Source organism: Crinia signifera, chromosome 3 (assembly GCF_055691185.1).
Source record: "Crinia signifera chromosome 3, ASM5569118v1, whole genome shotgun sequence".
In the NCBI taxonomy this organism is placed as follows: Eukaryota; Metazoa; Chordata; class Amphibia; order Anura; family Myobatrachidae; genus Crinia; species Crinia signifera.
The window spans coordinates 336690825-336716862 of record NC_139219.1 but is presented as its reverse complement, the minus strand read 5'-3'; the positions used below and the strand labels follow the sequence as shown (position 1 = coordinate 336716862).

Genomic DNA, 26038 nt, shown 5'->3' with positions numbered 1-26038 from the left:
GTACCAGTGTTTCTCCTCTGTTCTTCAGTAGATAAAGAATCTTACAAAAGCTCTTTAAAATAATGACTATTAAATCTATGTCTAGGAATTTTTTTATGGTACTAACTTGAATCTAGTCTTATTTTGTTGACTTGGAACAATCAGTCAGCATATTTGGTTTCTATCTCAAAGGTTTGTGGTTTAATCCCACCCGGGGATATTTTTGACCTTGTGATCATATTTTGAAGAACCTTAGGTAGACAAGTTAAAACATAAAACCACCTCTTGTTATGCAGTATATCTAGACTTCTCTGATACAATTCCTCTTAAAAGTAGTTAATTAGGTAAGTTTTTAGGAAACATTGAAGCACATTTTAGTGTTTGTACCAATGTGTTTCTTTGTTCTTTAATGGATGAACAGTTGGTACTCTTTACCTAGAACGGCGCCCACGATGTCCATCGCGGTCATCAGGGGTAAAAAATCGCGGGCATCGCGGCCATCGCATGCACTAAAAAAACGGGTGCGACGCGATGCCCGCGATGCCCGCGATTTCCCATAGGGATCAATGTTAAAAGTGTCAATGGACGCGATTTTTGTGTTCAATGCCTCAATGCCCGCAATCGGTTAGCGCGTTCGGCTGTTAACCGAAAGGTTGGTGGTTCAATCCCACCCAGGGACGTAATCGACTTTTTGGTCACATTTTGGAGAACTAGATGTTGACAAGTTAAAACATTAAATCACCTCTTGTGGTATAGTGTTCCTGATCTTAAGTCACAGAAGCTCCTGAAAGCTTCACTCTTCATCAGAAAGTACCAATGTTTCTCCTCTGTTCTTCAGTAGATAAAGAATCTTACAAAAGCTCTTTAAAATAATGACTATTAAATCTATGTCTAGGAATTTTTTTATGGTACTAACTTGAATCTAGTCTTATTTTGATGACTTGGAACAATCAGTCAGCACATTTGGTTTCTATCTCAAAGGTTTGTGGTTTAATCCCACCCAGGGATATTTTTGACCTTGTGATCATATTTTGAAGAACCTTAGGTAGACAAGTTAAAACATAAAACCACCTCTTGTTATGCAGTATATCTAGACTTCTCTGATACAATTCCTCTTAAAAGTAGTTAATTACGTAAGTTTTTAGGAAACCATTGAAGCACATTTTAGTGTTTGTACCAATGTGTTTCTTTGTTCTTTAATGGATGAACAGTTTTACTAAATCTCTTTTTTAACATAATAAAAAAGATAGAACTGAGCCAAAATATTAATCTCAGTTTTGTATTGGTTTAATCAACAAATAATTATAAAAAAACAAAGATAGCAGAGGATGGTTTCAATCCATCGACCTCTGGGTTATGGGCCCAGCACGCTTCCGCTGCGCCACTCTGCTAATAATTTAAACAGCTTCAGCTCCTGAAAGCTTACCTCTTGACAAGAAAGTACCAATTTGTTTTTTTGTTCTTCAATGGAGGAAGAGTTTTACAAAAGATCTCCAGATGTTGGCCTTTTACACATATTTCAATAAATCATTTTTAGATCACTAATTTGATACAACTTTAGAGGGGTCTCTGTGGCGCAATCGGTTAGCGCATTCGGCTGTTAACCGAAAGGTTGGTGGTTCAATCCCACCCAGGGACGTAATCGACTTTTTGGTCACATTTTGGAGAACTAGATGTTGACAAGTTAAAACATTAAATCACCTCTTGTGGTATAGTGTTCCTGATCTTAAGTCACAGAAGCTCCTGAAAGCTTCACTCTTCATCAGAAAGTACCAATGTTTCTCCTCTGTTCTTCAGTAGATAAAGAATCTTACAAAAGCTCTTTAAAATAATGACTATTAAATCTATGTCTAGGAATTTTTTTATGGTACTAACTTGAATCTAGTCTTATTTTGTTGACTTGGAACAATCAGTCAGCACATTTGGTTTCTATCTCAAAGGTTTGTGGTTTAATCCCACCCAGGGATATTTTTGACCGTGTGATCATATTTTGAAGAACCTTAGGTAGACAAGTTAAAACATAAAACCACCTCTTGTTATGCAGTATATCTAGACTTCTCTGATACAATTCCTCTTAAAAGTAGTTAATTAGGTAAGTTTTTAGGAAACATTGAAGCACATTTTAGTGTTTGTACCAATGTGTTTCTTTGTTCTTTAATGGATGAACAGTTGGTACTCTTTACCTAGAACGGCGCCCACGATGTCCATCGCGGTCATCAGGGGTAAAAAATCGCGGGCATCGCGGCCATCGCATGCACTAAAAAAACGGGTGCGACGCGATGCCCGCGATGCCCGCGATTTCCCATAGGGATCAATGTTAAAAGTGTCAATGGACGCGATTTTTGTGTTCAATGCCTCAATGCCCGCAATCGGTTAGCGCGTTCGGCTGTTAACCGAAAGGTTGGTGGTTCAATCCCACCCAGGGACGTAATCGACTTTTTGGTCACATTTTGGAGAACTAGATGTTGACAAGTTAAAACATTAAATCACCTCTTGTGGTATAGTGTTCCTGATCTTAAGTCACAGAAGCTCCTGAAAGCTTCACTCTTCATCAGAAAGTACCAATGTTTCTCCTCTGTTCTTCAGTAGATAAAGAATCTTACAAAAGCTCTTTAAAATAATGACTATTAAATCTATGTCTAGGAATTTTTTTATGGTACTAACTCGAATCTAGTCTTATTTTGTTGACTTGAAACCATCAGTCAGCACAATTGGTTTCTATCTCAAAGGTTTGTGGTTTAATCCCACCCAGGGATATTTTTGACCTTGTGATCATATTTTGAAGAACCTTAGGTAGACAAGTTAAAACATAAAACCACCTCTTGTTATGCAGTATATCTAAACTTCTCTGATACAATTCCTCTTAAAAGTAGTTAATTAGGTAAGTTTTTTAGGAAACCATTGAAGCACATTTTAGTGTTTGTACCAATGTGTTTCTTTGTTCTTTAATGGATGAACAGTTTTACTAAATCTCTTTTTTAACATAGTAAAAAAGATAGAACTGAGCCAAAATATTAATCTCAGTTTTGTATTGGTTTAATCAACAAATAATTATAAAAAAACAAAGATAGCAGAGGATGGTTTCGATCCATCGACCTCTGGGTTATGGGCCCAGCACGCTTCCGCTGCGCCACTCTGCTAATCATATAAACAGCTTCAGTTCCTGAAAGCTTACCTCTTGACAAGAAAGTACCAATTAGTTTTTTTGTTCTTCAACGGAGGAAGAGTTTTACAAAAGATCTCCAGATGTTGGCATTTTACACATATTTCAATAAATCATTTTTAGATCACTAATTTGATACAACTTTAGAGGGGTGTCTGTGGCGCAATCGGTTAGCGCGTTCGGCTGTTAACCGAAAGGTTGGTGGTTCAATCCCACCCAGGGACGTAATCGACTTTTTGGTCACATTTTGGAGAACTAGATGTTGACAAGTTAAAACATTAAATCACCTCTTGTGGTATAGTGTTCCTGATCTTAAATCACAGAAGCTCCTGAAAGCTTCACTCTTCATCAGAAATTACCAATGTTTCTCCTCTGTTCTTCAGTAGATAAAGAATCTTACAAAAGCTCTTTAAAATAATGACTATTAAATCTATGTCTAGGAATTTTTTTATGGTACTAACTTGAATCTAGTCTTATTTTGTTGACTTGGAACAAACAGTCAGCACATTTGGTTTCTATTTTAAAGGTTTGTGGTTTAATCCCACCCAGGGATATTTTTGACCTTGTAATCATATTTTGAAGAACCTTAGGTAGACAAGTTAAAACATAAAACCACCTCTTGTTATGCAGTATATCTAGACTTCTCTGATACAATTCCTCTTAAAAGTAGTTAATTAGGTAAGTTTTTTAGGAAACCATTGAAGCACATTTTAGTGTTTGTACCAATGTGTTTCTTTGTTCTTTAATGGATGAACAGTTTTACTAAATCTCTTTTTTAACATAATAAAAAAGATAGAACTGAGCCAAAATATTAATCTCAGTTTTGTATTGGTTTAATCAACAAATAATTATAAAAAACAAAGATAGCAGAGGATGGTTTCGATCCATCGACCTTTGGGTTATGGGCCCAGCACGCTTCCGCTGCGCCACTCTGCTAATCATATAAACAGCTATAGCTCCTGAAAGCTTACCTCTTGACAAGAAAGTACCAATTTGTTTTTTTGTTCTTCAATGGAGGAAGAGTTTTACAAAAGATCTCCAGATGTTGGCCTTTTACACATATTTCAATAAATCATTTTTAGATTACTAATTTGATACAACTTTAGAGGGGTCTCTGTGGCGCAATCGGTTAGCGCGTTCGGCTGTTAACCGAAAGGTTGGTGGTTCAATCCCACCCAGGGACATAATCGACTTTTTGGTCACATTTTGGAGAACTAGATGTTGACAAGTTAAAACATTAAATCACCTCTTGTGGTATAGTGTTCCTGATCTTAAGTCACAGAAGCTCCTGAAAGCTTCACTCTTCATCAGAACGTACCAATGTTTCTCCTCTGTTCTTCAGTAGATAAAGAATCTTACAAAAGCTCTTTAAAATAATGACTATTAAATCTGAGTCTAGGAATTTTTTTATGGTACTAACTTGAATCTAGTCTTATTTTGTTGACTTGGAACAATCAGTCAGCACATTTGGTTTCTATCTCAAAGGTTTGTGGTTTAATCCCACCCAGGGATATTTTTGACCTTGTGATCATATTTTGAAGAACCTTAGGTAGACAAGTTAAAACATAAAACCACCTCTTGTTATGCAGTATATCTAGACTTCTCTGATACAATTCCTCTTAAAAGTAGTTAATTAGGTAAGTTTTTAGGAAACCATTGAAGCACATTTTAGTGTTTGTACCAATGTGTTTCTTTGTTCTTTAATGGATGAACAGTTTTACTAAATCTCTTTTTTAACATAATAAAAAAGATAGAACTGAGCCAAAATATTAATCTCAGTTTTGTATTGGTTTAATCAACAAATAATTATAAAAAAACAAAGATAGCAGAGGATGGTTTCGATCCATCGACCTCTGGGTTATGGGCCCAGCACACTTCCGCTGCGCCACTCTGCCAATCATATAAACAGCTTCAGCTCCTGAAAGCTTACCTCTTGACAAGAAAGTACCAATTTGTTTTTTTGTTCTTCAATGGAGGAAGAGTTTTACAAAAGATCTCCAGATGTTGGCCTTTTACACATATTTCAATAAATCATTTTTAGATCACTAATTTGATACAACTTTAGAGGGGTCTCTGTGGCGCAATCGGTTAGCGCGTTCGGCTGTTAACCGAAAGGTTGGTGGTTCAATCCCACCCAGGGACCTAATCGACTTTTTGGTCACATTTTGGAGAACTAGATGTTGACAAGTTAAAACATTAAATCACCTCTTGTGGTATAGTGTTCCTGATCTTAAGTCACAGAAGCTCCTGAAAGCTTCACTCTTCATCAGAAAGTACCAATGTTTCTCCTCTGTTCTTCAGTAGATAAAGAATCTTACAAAAGCTCTTTAAAATAATGACTATTAAATCTATGTCTAGGAATTTTTTTATGGTACTAACTAGAATCTGGTCTTATTTTGTTGATTTGGAACAAACAGTCAGCACATTTGGTTTCTATCTCAAAGGTTTGTGGTTTAATCCCACCCAGGGATATTTTTGACCTTGTAATCATATTTTGAAGAACCTTAGGTAGACAAGTTAAAACATAAAACCACCTCTTGTTATGCAGTATATCTAGACTTCTCTGATACAATTCCTCTTAAAAGTAGTTAATTAGGTAAGTTTTTTAGGAAACCATTGAAGCACATTTTAGTGTTTGTACCAATGTGTTTCTTTGTTCTTTAATCGATGAACAGTTTTATTAAATCTCTTTTTTAACATAATAAAAAAGATAGAACTGAGCCAAAATATTAATCTCAGTTTTGTATTGGTTTAATCAACAAATAATTATAAAAAAACAAAGATAGCAGAGGATGGTTTCGATCCATCGACCTCTGGGTTATGGGCCCAGCACGCTTCCGCTGCGCCACTCTGCTAATCATATAAACAGCTTCAGTTCCTGAAAGCTTACCTCTTGACAAGAAAGTACCAATTAGTTTTTTTGTTCTTCAACGGAGGAAGAGTTTTACAAAAGATCTCCAGATGTTGGCATTTTACACATATTTCAATAAATCATTTTTAGATCACTAATTTGATACAACTTTAGAGGGGTGTCTGTGGCGCAATCGGTTAGCGCGTTCGGCTGTTAACCGAAAGGTTGGTGGTTCAATCCCACCCAGGGACGTAATCGACTTTTTGGTCACATTTTGGAGAACTAGATGTTGACAAGTTAAAACATTAAATCACCTCTTGTGGTATAGTGTTCCTGATCTTAAATCACAGAAGCTCCTGAAAGCTTCACTCTTCATCAGAAATTACCAATGTTTCTCCTCTGTTCTTCAGTAGATAAAGAATCTTACAAAAGCTCTTTAAAATAATGACTATTAAATCTATGTCTAGGAATTTTTTTATGGTACTAACTGAATCTAGTCTTATTTTGTTGACTTGGAACAATCAGTCAGCACATTTGGTTTCTATCTCAAAGGTTTGTGGTTTAATCCCACCCAGGGATATTTTTGACCTTGTGATCATATTTTGAAGAACCTTAGGTAGACAAGTTAAAACATAAAACCACCTCTTGTTATGCAGTATATCTAGACTTCTCTGATACAATTCCTCTTAAAAGTAGTTAATTAGGTAAGTTTTTTAGGAAACCATTGAAGCACATTTTAGTGTTTGTACCAATGTGTTTCTTTGTTCTTTAATGGATGAACAGTTTTACTAAATCTCTTTTTTAACATAATAAAAAAGATAGAACTGAGCCAAAATATTAATCTCAGTTTTGTATTGGTTTAATCAACAAATAATTGTAAAAAAAACAAAGATAGCAAAGGATGGTTTCGATCCATCGACTTCTGGGCCCAGCACGCTTCCGCTGCGCCACTCTGCTAATCATATAAACAGCTTCAGCTCCTGAAAGCTTACCTCTTGACAAGAATTACCAATTTGTTTTTTTGTTCTTCAATGGAGGAAGAGTTTTACAAAAGATCTCCAGATGTTGGCCTTTTACACATATTTCAATAAATCATTTTTAGATCACTAATTTGATACAACTTTAGAGAGGTCTCTGTGGCGCAATCGGTTAGCGTGTTTGGCTGTTACCCGAAAGGTTGGTGGTTCAATCCCACCCAGGGACGTAATCGACTTTTTGGTCACATTTTGGAGAACTAGATGTTGACAAGTTAAAACATTAAATCACCTCTTGTGGTATAGTGTTCCTGATCTTAAGTCACAGAAGCTCCTGAAAGCTTCACTCTTCATCAGAAAGTACCAATGTTTCTCCTCTGTTCTTCAGTAGATAAAGAATCTTACAAAAGCTCTTTAAAATAATGACTATTAAATCTATGTCTAGGAATTTTTTTATGGTACTAACTTGAATCTAGTCTTATTTTGTTGACTTGGAACAATCAGTCAGCACATTTGGTTTCTATCTCAAAGGTTTGTGGTTTAATCCCACCCAAGGATATTTTTGACCTTGTGATCATATTTTGAAGAACCTTAGGTAGACAAGTTAAAACATAAAACCACCTCTTGTTATGCAGTATATCTAGACTTCTCTGATACAATTCCTCTTAAAAGTAGTTAATTAGGTAAGTTTTTAGGAAACCATTGAAGCACATTTTAGTGTTTGTACCAATGTGTTTCTTTGTTCTTTAATGGATGAACAGTTTTACTAAATCTCTTTTTTAACATAATAAAAAAGATAGAACTGAGCCAAAATATTAATTTCAGTTTTGTATTGGTTTAATCAACAAATAATTGTAAAAAAAACAAAGATAGCAAAGGATGGTTTCGATCCATCGACTTCTGGGTTATGGGCCCAGCACGCTTCCGCTGCGCCACTCTGCTAATCATATAAACAGCTTCAGCTCCTGAAAGCTTACCTCTTGACAAGAAAGTACCAATTTGTTTTTCTGTTCTTCAATGGAGGAAGAGTTTTACAAAAGATCTCCAGATGTTGGCCTTTTACACATATTTCAATAAATCATTTTTAGATCACTAATTTGATACAACTTTAGAGGGGTCTCTGTGGCGCAATCGGTTAGCGCGTTCGGCTGTTAACCGAAAGGTTGGTGGTTCAATCCAACCCGGGGACGTAATCGACTTTTTGGTCACATTTTGGAGAACTAGATGTTGACAAGTTAAAAAATTAAATCACCTCTTGTGGTATAGTGTTCCTGATCTTAAGTCACAGAAGCTCCTGAAAGCTTCACTCTTCATCAGAAAGTACCAATGTTTCTCCTCTGTTCTTCAGTAGATAAAGAATCTTACAAAAGCTCTTTAAAATAATGACTATTAAATCTATGTCTAGGAATTTTTTTATGGTACTAACTGAATCTAGTCTTATTTTGTTGACTTGGAACAATCAGTCAGCACATTTGGTTTCTATCTCAAAGGTTTGTGGTTTAATCCCACCCAGGGATATTTTTGACCTTGTGATCATATTTTGAAGAACCTTAGGTAGACAAGTTAAAACATAAAACCACCTCTTGTTATGCAGTATATCTAGACTTCTCTGATACAATTCCTCTTAAAAGTAGTTAATTACGTAAGTTTTTAGGAAACCATTGAAGCGCATTTTAGTGTTTGTACCAATGTGTTTCTTTGTTCTTTAATGGATGAACAGTTTTACTAAATCTCTTTTTTAACATAATAAAAAAGATAGAACTGAGCCAAAATATTAATCTCAGTTTTGTATTGGTTTAATCAACAAATAATTATAAAAAAAACAAAGATAGCAGGGGATGGTTTCGATCCATCGACTTCTGGGTAATGGGCCCAGCACGCTTCCGCTGCGCCACTCTGCTAATCATATAAACAACTTCAGCTCCTGAAAGCTTACCTCTTGACAAGAAAGTACCAATTTGTTTTTTTGTTTTTCAATGGAGGAAGAGTTTTACAAAAGATCTCCAGATGTTGGCCTTTTACACATATTTCAATAAATCATTTTTAGATCACTAATTTGATACAACTTTAGAGGGGTCTCTGTGGCGCAATCGGTTAGCGCGTTCGGCTGTTAACCAAAAGGTTGGTGGTTCAATCCCACCCAGGGACGTAATCGACTTTTTGGTCACATTTTGGAGAACTAGATGTTGACAAGTTAAAAAATTAAATCACCTCTTGTGGTATAGTGTTCCTGATCTTAAGTCACAGAAGCTCCTGAAAGCTTCACTCTTCATCAGAAAGTACCAATGTTTCTCCTCTGTTCTTCAGTAGATAAAGAATCTTACAAAAGCTCTTTAAAATAATGACTATTAAATCTATGTCTAGGAATTTTTTTATGGTACTAACTGAATCTAGTCTTATTTTGTTGACTTGGAACAATCAGTCAGCACATTTGGTTTCTATCTCAAAGGTTTGTGGTTTAATCCCACCCAGGGATATTTTTGACCTTGTGATCATATTTTGAAGAACCTTAGGTAGACAAGTTAAAACATAAAACCACCTCTTGTTATGCAGTATATCTAGACTTCTCTGATACAATTCCTCTTAAAAGTAGTTAATTAGGTAAGTTTTTAGGAAACCATTGAAGCACATTTTAGTGTTTGTACCAATGTGTTTCTTTGTTCTTTAAAGGATGAACAGTTTTACTAAATCTCTTTTTTAACATAATAAAAAAGATAGAACTGAGCCAAAATATTAATCTCAGTTTTGTATTGGTTTAATCAACAAATAATTGTAAAAAAAACAAAGATAGCAAAGGATGGTTTCGATCCATCGACTTCTGGGTTATGGGCCCAGCACGCTTCCGCTGCGCCACTCTGCTAATCATATAAACAGCTTCAGCTCCTGAAAGCTTACCTCTTGACAAGAAAGTACCAATTTGTTTTTCTGTTCTTCAATGGAGGAAGAGTTTTACAAAAGATCTCCAGATGTTGGCCTTTTACACATATTTCAATAAATCATTTTTAGATCACTAATTTGATACAACTTTAGAGGGGTCTCTGTGGCGCAATCGGTTAGCGCGTTCGGCTGTTAACCGAAAGGTTGGTGGTTCAATCCCACCCAGGGATGTAATCGACTTTTTGGTCACATTTTGGAGAACTAGATGTTGACAAGTTAAAACATTAAATCACCTCTTGTGGTATAGTGTTCCTGATCTTAAATCACAGAAGCTCCTGAAAGCTTCACTCTTCATCAGAAAGTACCAATGTTTCTCCTCTGTTCTTCAGTAGATAAAGAATCTTACAAAAGCTCTTTAAAATAATGACTATTAAATCTATGTCTAGGAATTTTTTTATGGTACTAACTTGAATCTAGTCTTATTTTGTTGACTTGGAACAAACAGTCAGCACATTTGGTTTCTATTTTAAAGGTTTGTGGTTTAATCCCACCCAGGGATATTTTTGACCTTGTAATCATATTTTGAAGAACCTTAGGTAGACAAGTTAAAACATAAAACCACCTCTTGTTATGCAGTATATCTAGACTTCTCTGATACAATTCCTCTTAAAAGTAGTTAATTAGGTAAGTTTTTTAGGAAACCATTGAAGCACATTTTAGTGTTTGTACCAATGTGTTTCTTTGTTCTTTAATGGATGAACAGTTTTACTAAATCTCTTTTTTAACATAATAAAAAAGATAGAACTGAGCCAAAATATTAATCTCAGTTTTGTATTGGTTTAATCAACAAATAATTATAAAAAACAAAGATAGCAGAGGATGGTTTCGATCCATCGACCTTTGGGTTATGGGCCCAGCACGCTTCCGCTGCGCCACTCTGCTAATCATATAAACAGCTATAGCTCCTGAAAGCTTACCTCTTGACAAGAAAGTACCAATTTGTTTTTTTGTTCTTCAATGGAGGAAGAGTTTTACAAAAGATCTCCAGATGTTGGCCTTTTACACATATTTCAATAAATCATTTTTAGATTACTAATTTGATACAACTTTAGAGGGGTCTCTGTGGCGCAATCGGTTAGCGCGTTCGGCTGTTAACCGAAAGGTTGGTGGTTCAATCCCACCCAGGGACGTAATCGACTTTTTGGTCACATTTTGGAGAACTAGATGTTGACAAGTTAAAACATTAAATCACCTCTTGTGGTATAGTGTTCCTGATCTTAAATCACAGAAGCTCCTGAAAGCTTCACTCTTCATCAGAAAGTACCAATGTTTCTCCTCTGTTCTTCAGTAAATAAAGAATCTTACAAAAGCTCTTTAAAATAATGACTATTAAATCTATGTCTAGAAATTTTTTTATGGTACTAACTTGAATCTAGTCTTATTTTGTTGACTTGGAACAATCAGTCAGCACATTTGGTTTCTATCTCAAAGGTTTGTGGTTTAATCCCACCCAGGGATATTTTTGACCTTGTGATCATATTTTGAAGAACCTTAGGTAGACAAGTTAAAACATAAAACCACCTCTTGTTATGCAGTATATCTAGACTTCTCTGATACAATTCCTCTTAAAAGTAGTTAATTACGTAAGTTTTTAGGAAACCATTGAAGCACATTTTAGTGTTTGTACCAATGTGTTTCTTTGTTCTTTAATGGATTAACAGTTTTACTAAATCTCTTTTTTAACATAATAAAAAAGATAGAACTGAGCCAAAATATTAATCTCAGTTTTGTATTGGTTTAATCAACAAATAATTATAAAAAAAACAAAGATAGCAGAGGATGGTTTCGATCCATCGACCTCTGGGTTATGGGCCCAGCACGCTTCCGCTGCGCCACTCTGCTAATCATATAAACAGCTTCAGCTCCTGAAAGCTTACCTCTTGACAAGAAAGTACCAATTTGTTTTTTTGTTCTTCAATGGAGGAAGAGTTTTACAAAAGATCTCCAGATGTTGGCCTTTTACACATATTTCAATAAATCATTTTTAGATCACTAATTTGATACAACTTTAGAGAGGTCTCTGTGGCGCAATCGGTTAGCGCGTTCGGCTGTTAACCAAAAGGTTGGTGGTTCAATCCCACCCAGGGACGTAATCGACTTTTTGGTCACATTTTGGAGAACTAGATGTTGACAAGTTAAAACATTAAATCACCTCTTGTGGTATAGTGTTCCTGATCTTAAGTCACAGAAGCTCCTGAAAGCTTCAATATTCATCAGAAAGTACCAATGTTTCTCCTCTGTTCTTCAGTAGATAAAGAATCTTACAAAAGCTGTTTAAAATAATGACTATTAAATCTATGTCTAGGAATTTTTTTATGGTACTAACTTGAATCTAGTCTTTTTTTGTTGACTTGGAACAATCAGTCAGCACATTTGGTTTCTATCTCAAAGGTTTGTGGTTTAATCCCACCCAGGGATTTTTTTGAGCTTGTGATCATATTTTGAAGAACCTTAGGTAGACAAGTTAAAACATAAAACCACCTCTTGTTATGCAGTATATCTAGACTTCTCTGATACAATTCCTCTTAAAAGTAGTTAATTAGGTAAGTTTTTAGGAAACCATTGAAGCACATTTTAGTGTTTGTACCAATTTGTTTCTTTGTTCTTTAATGGATGAACAGTTTTACTAAATCTCTTTATTAACATAATAAAAAAGATAGAACTGAGCCAAAATATTAATCTCAGTTTTGTATTTTTTTATTTAACAAATAATTATAAAAAAACAAAGATAGCAGAGGATGGTTTTGATCCATCGACCTCTGGGTTATGGGCCCAGCACGCTTCCGCTGCGCCACTCTGCTAATCATATAACCAGCTTCAGCTCCTGAAAGCTTACCTCTTGACAAGAAAGTACCAATTTGTTTTTTTGTTCTTCAATGGAGGAAGAGTTTTACAAAAGATCTCCAGATGTTGGCCTTTTACACATATTTCAATAAATCATTTTTAGATCACTAATTTGATACAACTTTAGAGGGGTCTCTGTGGCGCAATCGGTTAGCGCGTTCGGCTGTTAACTGAAAGGTTGGTGGTTCAATCCCACCCAGGGACGTAATCGACTTTTTGGTCACATTTTGGAGAACTAGATGTTGACAAGTTAAAACATTAAATCGCCTCTTGTGGTATAGTGTTCCTGATCTTAAGTCACAGAAGCTCCTGAAAGCTTCACTCTTCATCAGAAAGTACCAATGTTTCTCCTCTGTTCTTCAGTAGATAAAGAATCTTACAAAAGCTCTTTAAAATAATGACTATTAAATCTATGTCTAGGAATTTTTTTATGGTACTAACTTGAATCTAGTCTTATTTTGTTGACTTGGAACAATCAGTCAGCACATTTGGTTTCTATCTCAAAGGTTTGTGGTTTAATCCCACCCAGGGATATTTTTGACCTTGTGATCATATTTTGAAGAACCTTAGGTAGACAAGTTAAAACATAAAACCACCTCTTGTTATGCAGTATATCTAGACTTCTCTGATACAATTCCTCTTAAAAGTAGTTAATTAGGTAAGTTTTTAGGAAACCATTGAAGCACATTTTAGTGTTTGTACCAATGTGTTTCTTTGTTCTTTAATGGATGAACAGTTTTACTAAATCTCTTTTTTAACATAATAAAAAAGATAGAACTGAGCCAAAATATTAATCTCAGTTTTGTATTGGTTTAATCAACAAATAATTATAAAAAAAGAAAGATAGCAGAGGATGGTTTCGATCCATCGACCTCTGGGTTATGGGCCCAGCACGCTTCCGCTGCGCCACTCTGCTTATCATATAAACAGTTTCAGCTCCTGAAAGCTTACCTCTTGACAAGAAAGTACCAATTTGTTTTTTTGTTCTTCAATGGAGGAAGAGTTTTACAAAAGATCTCCAGATTTTGGCCTTTTACACATATTTCAATAAATTATTTTTAGATCACTAATTTGATACAACGTTAGCGGGGTCTCTGTGGCGCAATCCGTTAGCGCGTTCGGCTGTTAACCGAAAGGTTGGTGGTTCAATCCCACCCAGGGACGTAATCGACTTTTTGGTCACATTTTGGAGAACTAGATGTTGACAAGTTAAAACATTAAATCACCTCTTGTGGTATAGTGTTCCTGATCTTAAGTCACAGAAGCTCCTGAAAGCTTCACTCTTCATCAGAAAGTACCAATGTTTCTCCTCTGTTCTTCAGTAGATAAAGAATCTTACAAAAGCTCTTTAAAATAATGACTATTAAATCTATGTCTAGGAATTTTTTTATGGTACTAACTTGAATCTAGTCTTATTTTGTTGACTTGGAACAATCAGTCAGCACATTTGGTTTCTATCTCAAAGGTTTGTGGTTTAAATCCACCCAGGGATATTTTTAACCTTGTGATCATATTTTGAAGAACCTTAGGTAGACAAGTTAAAACATAAAACCACCTCTTGTTATGCATTATATCTAGACTTCTCTGATACAATTCCTCTTAAAAGTAGTTAATTACAGTTATGGTCAGGTACATCGTGGTTTACAACTCGCTTTTGAGGGCTCTGACTCGCGAGTTGCAGATTGCGTTATGTCCTGCGTTATGTACCACGCCATGTAATACATAGTTTAACCACTGGGTGACTAATGCTCCACGTTAAGACTTTACGCTATGGATTTTTGCTAAACAGCCACTTTTCACTACGGATCTTGGCCTTACTTTACGGACAGAGTGTTTGTATTTATTCGCAGAAGCAGCTACGTACGGTCATTTATGTAATTGGTACAGAAGCCATGCTAACCTTTGCTATTGCTGGATGACTACTTAAAACATTATTTGAGGACATACAGTATCATACTTTACACTACGGATTTTGTCCTTACTTTACGGACAGAGTTTTAGTATTTTATTCGCAGCCGCAGTGACGTACTGTATGGTCATGAACTGTATGTGATTGGTGCAGAAGCCATGCTAACCATCTGCCAGCAGTATAATCACTGGCAACAGTGGCCTAGCAGGTAGAGACACGGCTTCACTATGTCAGTATCAGTAGTTCGATCCTCAGTTGGTTACAATATATTTTCATTTTTTAAACGTACTTTTTTTTTTTTAAACCAATACAGGTACTGTAGTTACAGTAGTTGGTGCTTATCAAATTCTTTCGGACTTTTCCACAAACAAAAATTCACAATGGCAGGCCTCCATGTACACGATAGTTAATACCCATACATACTGCGCTACAGAGAACGTTTTTTTTTCGCAAAATAGATTTAGCTTTTCAGGTAAAATTCCTTGCTTTGAGGACCGTGGGTACTTATGTAGTATCTGAGCGTCTGATTTAGAAATCGGATCGGATCGCATCGCATGCGACCAAATCGTATGCGATGCGATGGTTAAGATTTTTCCATAGGATTCAATGTTAAAATGGTCTGAGTCCATTTTAACATAGAATTCAATGGGAAAAAGGGGTCCTTTTCCTTTCCCCACTATCCAAGTGGGCATGGAGTCGGATATAAACCTGTGGCGAGCGTAGCGAGCCACCGAGCCCGAAGCGTGGCGAGCGTAGCGAGCCCCGCGACGGGACACAGAATACTTTTTAAGAAATATGCGTCCCCTCACGGGGCTCGCTTCGCTCACCACGCTTCGGGCTCGGTGGCTCGCTGCGCTCGCCACGCTATATAAAATCAACTCTATGCCCACTTGGATAGTGGGGAAATTAACAGGACCTTCTTAACATTGAATCCTATGCAAAATCGCATCGAATCGCATCACATCGCATCTGATTGTATGCCTTAAGGTAAGGCATACAATCACAAAATCGGACGCCCAGATACTACATAAGTACCGGACCGTGTTTCGGGATTAAATTCGCTAACCTTTGCTAAACAGCCACTTTTCACTACGGATTTTGTCCTTACTTTACGGACAGAGTGTTTGTATTTATTCGCAGAAGCAGCTACGTACGGTCATTTATGTAATTGGTACAGAAGCCATGCTAACCTTTGCTATTGCTGGATGACTACTTAAAACATTATTTGAGGACCTACAGTATCATACTTTACACTACGGATTTTGTCCTTACTTTACGGCCAGAGTTTTTGTATTTTATTCGCAGCCACAGTGACGTACTGTATGGTCATGAACTGTATGTGATTGGTGCAGAAGCCATGCTAACCATCTGCCAGCAGTGTAATCACAGGCAACAGTGGCCTAGCGGGTAGAGGCACGGCTTCACTATCTCAGTATCAGTAGTTTGATCCTCAGTTGGTTACAACATATTTTCATTTTTTAAACGTACTTTTTTTATTTTTTAAACCAATACAGGTACTGTAGTTACAGTATTTGGTGCTTACAGTATCAAATTCTTTCGGACTTTTCCACAAACAAAAATTCACAATGGCAGGCCGCCATGTACACGATAGTTAATACCCATACTGTACATACTGTACTGCGCTACAGAGAACGTTTTTTTCCGCAACAATAGATTTCTCCAAACTCAGACACAGACCGACACCTCAGACAATAAGATGTTGATTGCAGTCATACAAAATACAGTATGTTAATTGCAGTCTGCCTTTTTGTTTCACTGCTAATTGTACATAATTCAAATGCACCTATCAGCTTCGTGAAGGTTTTCCTTTGTCTCTGCCAGCATAAATTCAGCTACAGACACTAAAGTTGTCAAACTATCCAGTTTGTTTTTCTGCATCTAAACCGTGTAGAATTGCTACGGATCGTCTCTTCATCTCTTGCCTGTATACAAGCACGAGATTGTACCTGTACACCTGGACTAATCATTCTGCTGAATCCAAAGTCAAGTTGTTGCTGCGTTCCTGTTTCTACCAAGCTTTACCATCATACTGCCTTCCTTCCGCAAGAACAGTACAGTATCTTCTCGCTGGAGCAGTAAGTACTGTACACTATACAGTAGTACAGTCATTTGTACATTTGACTGATTGCTGCATTACAGTATACAGTAAGCAGCCAGGCTCCTACTGTACGAGGACAAAACGGTCCCTGCGCGGAAGCGCTCGGTTCCCACCTTGTCCCTGAATGAACCTGTTTCCCTTCTTTCCCTACTGTTCAAATGCACCCGTTCAGTGCAGTGCAGTAGAGATAGCGCCATTGAGAATATTGTACAATGTGTTAAAATTGCCTGGTGTGTATGGGCCGCAGATCCCCGACTAGCGATGACAGTACTCTATTAGGGTGGGCTACTGTAGGCTGCTAAATACTAGATCTCCGTAATACTATTGGTGTAATACTGTAAATAACGTATTTTTTCCTCAAACGAGGGGACCGGTGTTTTTCTCATGTTAACGGACTGTTTCGCAGGCTCAGTCAGTAATAGGAGCACATGTGATATCGTGATTTTCAGCCATGTTGGGAATCGACATGGCTGCACAGTGCAGTAGAGATACTGTAGCCCATTGAGAATATTGTACAATGTGTTAAAATTGCCTGGTGTGTATGGGATGCAGATCCCCGACTAGCGATGACAATACTCTATTAGGGTGGGCTACTGTAGGCTGCTCTCCGTAATACTATTGGTGTACTACTGTAAGTAACGTATTTCGGGGGCGCCTTGATAATACACAAGTACAGTACCCCATTTTTTTTTAATCATGCTACTTTTTGCCAATTTTCAGATTTACAGTAAATCTCCAAGTGTGTATAGTGTAGGCCACCAATGGGAGACACAACACTAGCAAAGTCTCCCGTCTGCTGATTTGACCAGCATGCCAGCGATGATGGATAATTTTTCATCCATCATCGCTGTGTGTGTGTGTGTACGCCGCGCGGGCTTTCAACTTGCGGACCGCCTCTGCGCCTCCCCTTCTCCCGCCCCTGCTCCTTCCCCCTGCTCTGTGTTGTTATGAGCAGGGAGAAGCCACACATTACCGGCCTAGGGTTGCCACCTCATCCCTTTAATCCTTTAGACTGTACTGTATTTGGTACTTGTCTATTATCACGGCGCCCATCGCATCGCATACTGTACCACTAATTAAGGGAAGGCAACCCTACCGGCTGCACGTCCGGCCCCAACTTCACGCCTGCCTGCCCGGCTGCCAGCCAGTCGACTTGTTGCCGAAGTACCAAAATTTCCATTACTGGTCAGTATTTACGGTACATTACTGTATCTTGTCTCCACAGTTCCTGAGATTAAACATGCCGTCAAAAATCACCAAAGAAATGAGCCAGATCATCGTCAAGATGAAGCAAGATAACAAGACAACACGAGAGATCCAGGCTTGGCTGAAAGAAAGTGGTACTGAAGTTCATTTACAGACTGTGCGCAATCATGCTTCTATGAGGATGCGCCCCAGATACAGAACTTCTTCTCACTACACATTGTAAGTACAGTACTCTACTGTATATTAGCAGATTCTATAATTACTGTACTGTACATTACTACTGTATACTGTACTGTACCAGGCGGCTTCAAGCTGTGGCCCTCCAGCCGTTGTGAAACTACAATTGCCATCATGCTGTGCCATCGATTTGCTATTAGAGAAAGATACAGTACAGTACAATTATGGCAAGGCATGCCTGGATGTGTAGTTTCACAACAGCTGGAGGTCCACAGTTTGGACATGCCTGCTGTATGCTGTACAATCATTTTTGTCTGTGTTATACTATAGGAAAGTCCAAAAGATTGTAGAAGAATTAACTTGTGGTGATGATGAGCGTACTGCTGGAAAAATAAAAAACATTCTTCATTCGGACTATGATATGGACGTTTCAGTTTCCATTGTGAAACGGATGCGAAGAAAAATGGGATGGAGATATGGTCGCACAAGGTAATGTAAAATACTGTACTGTACAGTACATCAACCTTAATTTTACAATACTGTATACTGCAAGTCATAAGCATTTAATGTCTCAATGGTCCTAATTTTTCTTTACTTACTGTACCTGTAGGCTGCATCCCATGATAAGAGATGTCAATAAAGAAAAGAGAGTGATACAAGCTCAACAGTGGATTGACAGTGCAGAAAAATTTAATGATGTTCTTTTCACAGATGAAACTTCTGTTTCTATGGAGAGGTTCTCAAGAATGTCCTTCCGCAAACCTACCTTTATCTCATTGAAACCACGAGCAAAGTTTCCATTAAAAGTCCACGTATGGGGAGGTATATCTCGCAGGGGTGCTGGACCTATGTTAGTTTTTGAAGGTACTGTACTGTACATTTCTACTGTAGTTTTAAACAACTCAGAACCCTGAAATGTGTACATGTTAATGGCATCTTACTGTATCTCTGTAGGGATTATGGATAAGATCTTCTTCCAAGAACAAATAGTCGATCGTGTTTTGGTGCCATTTATCAGAAAATACTATCCATCTGGACACAGAGTATTCCAAGATAATGACCCAAAACATTCTGCTTCTGCAAAATACATGGAAGAGAGAGGAATAATTTGGCAATGCACACCACCAGAGTGAGTATTATTCGAACAGCATTTACTGAACTACAGTACACTACTTATTGTACAGTCGTGATTTTATTACTACTGTACTGTACAGTATGTTAACCCCTTCCTGACACAGCCAGTTTTTGCCTTCCTGACAGAGCCCTTTTTTTCAAATCTGACATGTATCACTTAAGTGGGGATAACTTTTTTTTGCTTTTACTTATCCCAGTGATTTTGAGATTGTTTTCTCGTGACACATTGTACTTCAAGTTAGTGGTAAATTTGGGTCGATACAGTCTGTGTTTTTTTGTGAAAAATACCAAAATGTCGTAAAAAAATGGAAAATTTAGCAATTTGCAAAATGTTAAATTTTCTGCTTGTGAGACAAATAATCATACCACTCAAAATAGTTAATAACTAACATAGACCATATGTCTACTTTATGTTTCCATCATTATTTCAACTTCCTTTTAATTTTTTTGGACACTAGGAGGCTTACAATATGAATAGCAAATTCTCAAATTTTCAAGAAAATTTCAAACACTGATTTTTTTAGGGACCAGTTCAGTTCTGATGTGACTTTGAGGGACTTGTATGTGAGACACCCCCATAAATGATGCCATTTCAAAAACTGCACCCCTCACAGTATTCAAAACAGCATTTTGGAAGTTTGTTAACCCTTTAGGTGTTTCACAGGAATTAAAACAAAGTGTAGGTGAAATTTCAAAATTTCATTTTTTTTGCAGATTTGCAATTTTAATACATTTTTCTAAGGAACACAGTAGATTTTACTAGAGAAATGTGACTAAAAATTGATTCCCCCAATTCTTTTGTTTTCATAAATATCCTATATGTGGCCCTAGTGTGCACGATGACCAAACCACAGGCTTCATAATAGAAGGAGCACCTACTTGATTTTGGAGCCTCCTTTTTATGAGATTATTTTTTTAGGCACCATGTAGGTTTCTAGGCACCATAAGATGCTAAAATTTAGGAACCCCCCCACAAGTGACCCCATTTTGCAAACTACACCCCTCAGGGAATTCATCTAGGGGTATAGTGTACATTTCAAACCCCCAGGGGTTTCACCAATTGTGGTACAACTGGGCAGTGAAAATTAAAAATTAAATTTTTTACACAAAAATGCAGTTCTGGCTCAAAATTTTTCATTTTCACAAGGAATGAAGGAGACAAAGCTCCCCAAAATCTGTGCCCCAATTTCTCCCGAGTACGGCAATGCCTCACATGTGACCAAAAAATACCAGTTGGGTGCATGGCAGGACTCAGAAAGGAAGGAGTGATTTTTGGATTTTGCAGCTCAGATTCTGGTGGAATGTTGGTGGGTGCTATGTCGCATTAGCAAGACCCCCCAAGCACCAATACAGTGGAACCCCCCCCAGAAGTGACCCCATTTTGCAAACTACACCCCTCAAGGAATTCATCTAGGGGTATAGTGTACATTTCAAACCCCCAGGGGTTTCACCAATTGTGGTACAACTGGGCAGTGAAAATGAAAAATTAAACTTTTTACACAAAAATGCAGTTCTGGCTCAAAATTTTTCATTTTCACAAGGAATGAAGGAGACAAAGCACCCCAAAATCTGTGCCCCAATTTCTCCCGAGTACGGCAATGCCTCACATGTGACCAAAAAATACCAGTTGGGTGCATGGCAGGACTCAGAAAGGAAGGAGTGATTTTTGGATTTTGCAGCTCAGATTCTGGTGGAATGTTGGTGGGTGCTATGTCGCATTAGCAAGACCCCCCAAGCACCAATACAGTGGAACCCCCCCACAAGTGACCCCATTTTGCAAACTACACCCCTCAGGGAATTCATCTAGGGGTATAGTGTACATTTCAAACCCCCAGGGGTTTCACCAATTTTGATACAACTGGGCAGTGAAAATGAAAAATTAAATTTTTTACACAAAAATGCAGTTCTGGCTCAAAATTTTTCATTTTCACAAGGAATGAAGGAGACAAAGCACCCCAAAATCTGTGCCCCAATTTCTCCCGAGTACGGCAATGCCTCACATGTGACCAAAAAATACCAGTTGGGTGCATGGCAGGACTCAGAAAGGAAGGAGTGATTTTTGGATTTTGCAGCTCAGATTCTGGTGGAATGTTGGTGGGTGCTATGTCGCATTAGCAAGACCCCCCAAGCACCAATACAGTGGAACCCCCCCACAAGTGACCCCATTTTGCAAACTACACGCCTCAGGGAATTCATCTAGGGGTATAGTGTACATTTCAAACCCCCAGGGGTTTCACCAATTTTGATACAACTGGGCAGTGAAAATGAAAAATTAAATTTTTTACACAAAAATGCAGTTCTGGCTCAAAATTTTTCATTTTCACAAGGAATGAAGGAGACAAAGCACCCCAAAATCTGTGCCCCAATTTCTCCCGAGTACGGCAATGCCTCACATGTGACCAAAAAATACCAGTTGGGTGCATGGCAGGACTCAGAAAGGAAGGAGTGATTTTTGGATTTTGCAGCTCAGATTCTGGTGGAATGTTGGTGGGTGCTATGTCGCATTAGCAAGACCCCCCAAGCACCAATACAGTGAAACCCCCCCAGAAGTGACGCCATTTTGCAAACTACACCCCTCAGGGAATTCATCTAGGGGTATAGTGTACATTTCAAACCCCCAGGGGTTTCACCAATTTTGATACAACTGGGCTGTGCAAATGAAAAATTACATTTTTTACACAAAAATGCAGTTCTGGCTCAAAATTTTTCATTTTCACAAGGAATGAAGGAGACAAAGCACCCCAAAATCTGTGCCCCAATTTCTCCCGAGTACGGCAATGCCTCACATGTGACCAAAAAATACCATTTGGGTGCATGGCAGGACTCAGAAGGGAAGGAGTGATTTTTGGATTTTGCAGCTCAGATTCTGGTGGAATGTTGGTGGGTGCTATATCGCATTAGCAAGACCCCCAAAGCACCAATACAGTGGAACCCGCCCACAAGTGACCCCATTTTGCAAACTACACCCCTCAGGGAATTCATCTAGGGGTATAGTGTACATTTCAAACCCCCAGGGGTTTCACCAATTTTGATACAACTGGGCAGTGAAAATGAAAAATTACATTTTTTTACACAAAAATGCAGTTCTGGCTCAAAATTTTTCATTTTCACAAGGAATGAAGGAGACAAAGCACCCCAAAATCTGTGCCCCAATTTCTCCCCAGTACGGCAATGCCTCACATGTGACCAAAAAATACCAGTTGGGTGCATGGCAGGACTCAGAAGGGAAGGAGTGATTTTTGGATTTTGCAGCTCAGATTCTGGTGGAATGTTGGTGGGTGCTATATCGCATTAGCAAGACCCCCAAAGCACCAATACAGTGGAACCCGCCCACAAGTGACCCCATTTTGCAAACTACACCCCTCAGGGAATTCATCTAGGGGTATAGTGTACATTTCAAACCCCCAGGGGTTTCACCAATTTTGATACAACTGGGCAGTGAAAATGAAAAATTACATTTTTTTACACAAAAATGCAGTTCTGGCTCAAAATTTTTCATTTTCAGAAGGTATGAAGGAGAAAAAGCACCCCAAAATCTGTGCCCCAATTTCTCCCGAGTACGGCAATGCCTCATGTGTGACCAAAAAGTGGCAGGACTCAGAAGGGAAGGAGTGATATTTGGATTTTGCAGCACAAATTCTGGTGGAATGTTGGTGGGTGCTATGTCGCATTAGCAAGACCCCCAAAGCACCAATACAGTGGAACTCCCCCACAAGTGACCCCATTTTGCAAACTACACCCCTCAGGGAATTCATCTAGGGGTATAGTGTACATTTCAAACCCCCAGGGGTTTCACCAATTTTGATACAACTGGGCAGTGAAAATGAAAAATTACATTTTTTTACACAAAAATGCAGTTCTGGCTCAAAATTTTTCATTTTCACAAGGAATGAAGGAGACAAAGCACCCCAAAATCTGTGCCCCAATTTCTCCCCAGTACGGCAATGCCTCACATGTGACCAAAAAATACCAGTTGGGTGCATGGCAGGACTCAGAAGGGAAGGAGTGATTTTTGGATTTTGCGGCTCAGATTCTGGTGGAATGAATGGTGGGTGCTATGTGGCATTAGCAAGACCCCCGAAGCACGGTGAAATGATGAACCTAATAATCCATAGATGTGTGGTATATTTTAAAACACTCCTTTATACATAGGCCGGGTTTGTCGGGGCAAGTGTCAGACTGGAAAATAGTTTGCTTTCTTATTCCCTTTTTATAGCAAACTTTGCACCTTTTTTGTGTCCTGCCCTTTTTTCCAGTGGAGGGGATTTCATCAGGAAAATGCTGCCCTGGTACAATACGGAGGCCAGTACTAGAAGTACTGGGGCCCTCTGCCTGCTGGTTCCTAAATATTAGGCCCTTTATGACTTCCTCTTGAAAGTGCATAAATGTCCCCCTCTGGCCGGTAGAACGGAATAGCACGTAAGCGTTATACAGTGCCATCTGGATGATATACACGGCCAGCTTCTAGTACCAGATTTTTGTTTTCCGCAGGGCACTGTACGGCTTCAGTACCTGATCTGAAAGATCCACTCCGCCCATGTACCTATTGTAATCCAGGATACAATTAGGTTTTGAGGTGTGGGTACTGGTACCTCGTACAGGGACGGAGGTGGTACTGTCTCCGTGAATTGTTGTCAGTATAAGGACATCCCTCTTGTCCTTATATTTGACCAACAACATATTTTCGGTGCATATTCCCCTGCTTTCACCCCTTCTCATTACTTGGGCAATGTGCGTTTTTGGGAGGCCTCTTTGGTTCTTGCGCACAGTACCGCAAGCTGCTGTACCTCTTGAACCAAGGGCCTTAAACAGGGGGATGCTAGTGTAAAAGTTATCCACATAGAGGTGATAACCTTTATCCAGGAAGGGGTGCACTAAATCCCAGACAATTTTTCCACTAACACCTACGAGGGAGGGGGGGCATTCTGGCGGTTCAATTCTTGAATCCTTCCCTTCATATACCCTAAACATGTGGGTGTACCCTGAGGTGCTTTCACACAGCTTATACATTTTTATGCCATACCTTGCCCTCTTACTGGGAAGGTACTGGCGGAATTTAACCCTTCCTTTAAAATGTATAAGGGACTCGTCAATACAAATAAATTTTTCAGGGATGTACATCTCTGCAAATTTGGCACTGAAATGATCAATGACCGGCCTGACTTTGAATAGCCGGTCAAAGGTGGGATCATCTCTGGGTGGGCACTGTGCATTATCGTTGTAATGCAAAAATTTAAGGATCATCTCAAAACGAGCCCGAGTCATGGCCATACGGTAAAATGGGGTGCTATACAGAACATCTGTACTCCAATATTGCCTAATTTCTGGCTTTTTTACTATGCCCATATGAAACACCAGACCCCAAAACGTCATCATCTCTACTGCATCTACAGGGGTCCACCTAGCAAATGATGACGTGGGGTTTTGAGCAATAAACTGCTGGGCATATAAATTAGTTTGGTCCACCATTAAATTTATAAAATCATCAGAGAAAAATAATTTGAAAAAGTCAATTTCTCTGAGACCTGTGGAATCAAATTGGATTCCTGGCATGGCCAAAAACTCAGGAACCTGGGGCTCAAAATTGTCTGGTGGTGGGGTCCATACGAGATCAATTATTGGGGGGGGTCTCAGCTGCTCTACAGGGGCGTCTTTGAGGGGGTCCCTCATCACTAGAGGAGGAAGAGGAGCTTACGACGAATCCTTCAAATTCCCCGCTTGCATCACTGGCTGTGTCAGAGTCAGAGGCAAGCATGGCATATGCCTCCTCCGCTGAATACATTCTTCTGGATGACTGGGATGACATTTGGGATGACATTTGGGATGACATTTTTATTTTTGTGTTTCTGGTAGTGAAATGTTTCAACACGTGTATAGTGTAGGGGGGGTACAAACTTTATTTCAACCAGGGGGGTATGTAGTGTGTAGTGTGTATGTAGTGCAGAAAAAAAAATACTTTATACAGGAATTTGATCCCAATAAAAAAAAAAAAAAATTGAAGGGGTTAAAAACAAAAAAAAAAAGGTCCTGCGCCAAAAATTGAGCACAGATGTTGGTCAGTAACGTCCGTCACTGAACAGCGCTCAAAGGCAACAGGAATTTGATCAAAAAAAAAAATAGATCAACCCTGTGCCGAAAAAGCTGATCAGTGATGTACGTCACTGATCAGCGCACAGTGGCCACAGGACACCCACAAAATCACAGTGTGTGTAAAAAAAAATTAAAAAAAGACCCCACAGCACCCTCAAAAAAAAAAAAGGTGATCACTGATGCGACACTGATTACCAGTGAGGGGCAGCAGGTGCACAACCTTTGGTGCAACTGACAGTGCAACTGGCAGCAACTGACAGGTATATATAAAAAAAAAAACCTCTGCACCCCCAAAAAGTTGCTGATCACCTCAGATATAGTGATCAGCACAAAAGGCGGGGGCAGCAGACACAAAATATAGCACTCTCTATCACTCTCTGTCACTATCTCTCTCTATCTCTCTCTATCTCTCTATCTATCACTCTATGACACTGCAGCAGCAGCACTGACAGTTATATATATAAAAAATAACCCCTGCACCCCCAAAAAGTTGCTGGGGGTGCACAAAAGGGGGGCAGCAGACACAAAATATAGCACTTTCTATCACTCTCTGTCACTATCTCTCTCTATCTCTCTATCTCTCACTATCTATCACTCTATGACACTTCAGCAGCAGCACTGACAGGTATATATATTAAAAAAAAACCTGCGCCCC

At 38.6% G+C, this 26038-nt stretch overlaps 6 non-coding genes across 6 annotated transcripts; all 6 read left to right on the top strand.

Annotated features, from left to right (window-relative positions):
• Positions 1-1544: 1544 nt before the first annotated feature.
• TRNAN-GUU (transfer RNA asparagine (anticodon GUU)) lies at positions 1545-1618 on the top strand. Its single transcript has one exon. It is a non-coding gene; the product is annotated as a tRNA-Asn (tRNA).
• Positions 1619-4252: 2634 nt separating this feature from the next.
• Positions 4253-4326, top strand: TRNAN-GUU (transfer RNA asparagine (anticodon GUU)). Its single transcript has one exon. It is a non-coding gene; the product is annotated as a tRNA-Asn (tRNA).
• An 885-nt stretch (positions 4327-5211) lies between these two features.
• On the top strand, positions 5212-5285 carry TRNAN-GUU (transfer RNA asparagine (anticodon GUU)). The gene has a single exon. It is a non-coding gene; the product is annotated as a tRNA-Asn (tRNA).
• A 4716-nt stretch (positions 5286-10001) lies between these two features.
• On the top strand, positions 10002-10075 carry TRNAN-GUU (transfer RNA asparagine (anticodon GUU)). The gene has a single exon. It is a non-coding gene; the product is annotated as a tRNA-Asn (tRNA).
• Positions 10076-10960: 885 nt separating this feature from the next.
• Positions 10961-11034, top strand: TRNAN-GUU (transfer RNA asparagine (anticodon GUU)). The gene has a single exon. It is a non-coding gene; the product is annotated as a tRNA-Asn (tRNA).
• A 1845-nt stretch (positions 11035-12879) lies between these two features.
• Positions 12880-12953, top strand: TRNAN-GUU (transfer RNA asparagine (anticodon GUU)). The gene has a single exon. It is a non-coding gene; the product is annotated as a tRNA-Asn (tRNA).
• The last annotated feature ends 13085 nt before the right edge of the window (positions 12954-26038 follow it).